Here is a 4945-nt window from a genome sequence, read left to right on the forward strand (position 1 = left end):
CACTGTGCTAAGCCCTCATCATCAGATGAAGATTTAGTACCTTACCTAAGTGGAGTGTCAACCTTCCCCAGGGATGTAATCTTAACGAGTCAGTCTGAAATTTCCTAGCCAGCACCAGTGAGGTAATATGCCTCATAGACCCTTTTGTCCCCTGGAAGAAAGTGACACTGCCCAACATCATCATTTTTCATTTGTTTATGATTTGCTTGTCCAACCTCCTCCCTACCTTTCAGAACTTTTCTGCTTGCTAGGTGGATTTCTGCTTTGTGTGTGAATCATTTGAAAAGGCAATTATATCTTCAGATTTATGAAGTGGAGCTTTATTTTTTAACATAGGATACTGTCCCTGGTGGCTTAGAGGTTAAAGCATCTGCCTGGAATGCGGGAGACCCAGGTTCGATCCCTGGGTTGGGAAGATCCCCTGGAGAAGGAAAATGGCAACCCACTCCAGTATTCTTGCCTGGAGAATCCCATGGAGGGAGGAGCCTGGTAGGCTACAGTCCATGGGGTTGCAAAGAGTCAGACACGACTGAGCGACTTCACTTTCACTTTCACTTTTCGCTATACTTGATGGGATTTTTAAAATAACTATTTTCTTGAAATATAATTCAAGTACCATAAAATTCACATTTTTAAAGTGCACTATTTAGTGGATTGTATATTCACAAAGTTGTTTAACCATCACCATTATCCAATTCCAGAAAATTGTCACCACTCCTAAAAGAAACCTCATACCCATTAGGAGTCATTCTTTATTCCCCTCATCCCCAGCCTGTGGGAACCTCTAATCTACTTTGTTTCTGTGGATTTGCTTATTATGAACATCTTGTAAATAAAATCATACAACATCTGGCCTCCTGTAGCTGGCTTTTTCCATTAGCATGATGTTTTTAAGGTTCCTCCACATTGTAGCAAGTATCCATACTGTATTTCTTTTTATGCCCAAATAATATTCCATTGTGTGGATAGATTATATTATAGATCATAATAGTTCTTTGTCCATTTATCAGTTGATGGACATTTTGGTTGTTTCCACTTTCAACTCTTTTGACTAACGCTGCTCAGTTCAGTTCAGTCGCTCAGTCGTGTCCGACTCCTTGCGACCCCATGAATCACAGTACGCCAGGCCTCCCTGTCCATCAGCTACTCCCAGAGTTCATTCAAACTTATGTCCATCAAGTCAGTGATGCCATCCAGCCATCTCATCCTCTGTCGTCCCCTTCTCCTCCTGCCCCCCATCCCTCCCAGCATCAGGGTCTTTTTCAATGAGTCAACTCTTCGCATGAGGTGGCCAAAGTATTGGAGTTTCAGCTTCAGCATCAGTCCTTCCAAGACTGATCTCCTTTAGGATAGCCTGGTTGGATCTCCTTGCAGTCCAAGGGACTCTCAAGGGTCTTCTCCAACACCACAGTGCAAAAGCATCAATTCTTCGGCGCTCAGCTTTCTTCACAGTCCAACTCTCACATCCATACATGACCACTGGAAAAACCATAGCCTTGACTAGATGGACCTTTGTTGGCAAAGTAATGTCTCTGCTTTTTAATATGCTATCTAGGTTGGTCATAACTTTCCTTCCAAGGGGTAAGAATCTTTTCATTTCATGGCTACAATCACCATCTGCAGTGGTTTTGGACCCCAAAAAAATAAAGTCTGCCACTGTTTCCACTGTTTCCCCATCTGTTTCCCATGAAGTGATGGGACCGGATGCCATGATCTTAGTTTTCTGAATGTTGAACTTTAAGCCAACTTTTTCACTCTCCTCTTTCACTTTCATCAAGAGGCTTTTTAGTTCCTCCTCACTTACTGCCATAAGAGTGGTGTCATCTGCATATCTGAGGTTATTGGTATTTCTCCCAGCAATCTTGATTCCAGCTTGTGCTTCTTCCAGCCCAGCATTTATCATGATGTACTCTGCATATAGGTTAAATAAGCAGGGTGACAATATTTGGAACCAGTCTGTTGTTCCATGTCCAGTTCTAACTGTTGCTTCCTGACCTGCATATAGGTTTCTCAAGAGGCAGGTCAGGTGGTCTGGTATTCCCATCTCTTGAAGAATTTTCCACAGTTTATTGTGATCCACACAGTCAAAGGCGTTGGCATAGTCAATAAAGCAGAAATAGATGTTTTTCTGGAACTCTTGCTTTTTCCATGATCCAGCAGATGTTGGCAATTTGATCTCTAGTTCCTCTGCCTTCTCTAAAACCAGCTTGAACATCAGGAAGTTCACGGTTCACGTAGTGCTGAAGCCTGGCTTGGAGAATTTTGAGCATTACTTTACTAGCGTGTGAGATGAGTACAATTGTGCTCAGTTGTGCTCAAACACAAAAATGCTGCTATTTGTGTGCAAGTTTTTGTATAGACATATTATCAATTATCTTGGGTACATACCTAAGTGTGAAATATGGTAACTCTAATTTTAATTTTTATTTATTTGTTTTTAATTTATGTTTTTATTTATTTATGTTTGGCTGCACTGGGTCTTCGTTGCTGCACGAGGACTTTCTTTAGTTGCAGCAAATGGGGCTACTCTTCATTGCAGTGCACAGGCTTCTCAGTGCAGTGGCTTCTCTTGTTGCAGAGCACAGGCTCTAGGGCATGCGGGTTTCAGTAGTTGCAGCGCATGGGCCCAGTAGTTGTGGTGTACAGGCTTAGTTGCTCCACGGCATATAGGATCTTCCCAGACCAAGGATCAAACCTGTGTCCCCTGCGTTGGCAGGCTGATTCTTAACCACCAAACCACCAGGGAGTTCCTAAGTTAAATTTTTAATAAACTGCCAAGCTGTGTCCTAAAGCAACCCTAACTATTTTATAACCTATATTTTCCCCTTAACAGTGGATCATGACTGTATTCTCTTGTCCGTATGTAGAAGTGTGCATCACTAGTTTGAGTGAATGGATAGTATTGTCTTAGCCAGCTAAATACCAACATCAGAGCATATTTGGAGAATTCTCTTTTGTTGGACATTTAATGATTCTATGAAACAGATTTTGAGCGTTTTCTTTGCATCCCCACCAGGGAGATGACACTCTCCCAAGTATATCCAGAGCACTTTATATATATAGCACATATCCCTGTATATGGCACTTTCACATTGCATGGCAAGCCACCCATAGCTTCCCCCATCTCTTTTATCTATTACATGGTGAACTCCTCTGGGCACTAGAACATGTCTTAAATGTACCTTTGTATCCATACTTCCCAGCATAGAGTCAAATATTTGATAGATGTTTTCAGAATGAATGAATAAAGGAAATAATGAATAGATGGAAAGATGGATGGTTAGAGTCAGGAACTATGAAGAGACAGTGTTCCTTTACTATAAGAACATTCTGTCCAAAGATCCCTGCCTGGAGAAGTAGTGAGTCCTCAGACCCTGCTGCTGCTAAGTCGCTTCAGTCATGTTCGACTCTGTGCGAGGTGTGCAAAAGGAGGCTGAGTTAATTGTCAGGAACACTGTAAAGTTAATCCACGTATCAAAAGGGAAATGGGATGAAATTTAAGATGCTTCCAAAGTGGAAAGCATGGAATTCTATGAAACAGAAACCTGGGGAAGCGAAGAGATTTGCCATATTCTCCAACCGGACAGCTGTGGGGCTATGAGTCACTCTGAAAGTTTTTGAGTTGTTCTGAAGACCACAGACCAAAGCGTCAATTCAGTCAGTTCAGTCACTCAGTTGTGTCTGACTCTTTGCGACCCCATGGACTGCAGCACTCCAGGCTTCCCTGTCCATCACCAACTCCCAGAGCTTACTCAAACTCATGTCCATCAAGTCAGTGATACTATCCAACAATCTCAGCCTCTGTTGTCCCCTTCTCCTCCTGCCTTCAATCTTTCCCAGCATCAGGGTCTTTTCCAATGAGTCAGTTCTTTGCATGAAGTGGCCAAAGTATTGGCGTTTCAGCTTCAGCATCAGTCCTTCCAATGAATATTCAGGACTGATCTCCTTCAGGATGGACTGGTTGGATCTCCTTGCAGTCCAAGGGACTCTCAAGATTCTTCTCCAACACCACAGTTCAAAAGCATCAATTCTTCGGCGCTCAGCTTTCTTCACAGTCCAACTCTCACATCTATACATGACCACTGGAAAAACCATAGCTTTGACTAGACGGACCTTTGTTGGCAAAGTAATGCATCTGCTTTTTAATATGCTGTCTAGGATGGTCATAGCTTTTCTTCCAAGGAGCAAGCATCTTCTAATTTCATGGCTGCAGTGATTTTGGAGACCATGAAAATAAAGTCTCTCACTGTTTCCATTGTTTCCCCCATCTATTTGCCATGAAATGATAGGACCTGATGCCATGATCTTAGTTTTCTGTATATTGAGTTTTAAGCCATTTTTTTCACTCTCCTCTTTCACTTTCATCAAGAGGATCTTTAGTTCTTCTTCACTTTCTGCCATAAGGGTGGTGTCATCTGCATATCTGAGGTTATTGGTGTTTCTCCCAGAAATCTTGATTCCAGCTTGTGCTTCATCCAGCCTGGCATTTCGCATGATGTACTCTGCATGTAAGTTAAATAAGCAGGGTGACAATATACAGGCTTGAGGTACTCCTTTTCCCATTTGTATCCAGTCTTTTGTTCCACCAAAGTGTGCCCTTGTCTAAAGACCTCTGTTTGCTTATGCGTGCTTTGGGTAGCTCACAGTGCACTAAGGTTAGAATCCAGGAAGGGAGAAACACTTGTGAAACATGTGGTTGAACAAGTCAGTGGTTACCTGTAATCAGAAAGTTTAATGCAAGCTCTTTTGATAAAAGTCAAAGTCTTGGAGGGCGGGGCCTGGACGGGCTTGGCCGTGGAAACGTCAGCCCTCTCATCTTCGGTAGCGGGGAGAGCTTTTCTGTTGTCTCCTCAGGCTCTTGGGCGGCGGGGGCGGGGCTAGGGGAGAAGCTGGAGGGGGCGGGAACTGGGCTGACTCATAAGGCCCTCGGTAGGCACAGAGACCT

The 4945-nt window shown here is 43.1% G+C and overlaps 1 non-coding gene across 1 annotated transcript; it reads left to right on the forward strand.

Moving 5' to 3' along the window:
* Window positions 1–343: 343 nt before the first annotated feature.
* Window positions 344–415, forward strand: TRNAS-GGA (transfer RNA serine (anticodon GGA)). Its single transcript has one exon. It is a non-coding gene; the product is annotated as a tRNA-Ser (tRNA).
* The last annotated feature ends 4530 nt before the right edge of the window (window positions 416–4945 follow it).

This window comes from Bos grunniens, chromosome 18, assembly GCF_055505025.1.
Source record: "Bos grunniens cultivar Pamir isolate PY7600 chromosome 18, Bosgru_T2T1.0, whole genome shotgun sequence".
NCBI lineage: Eukaryota > Metazoa > Chordata > Mammalia > Artiodactyla > Bovidae > Bos > Bos grunniens.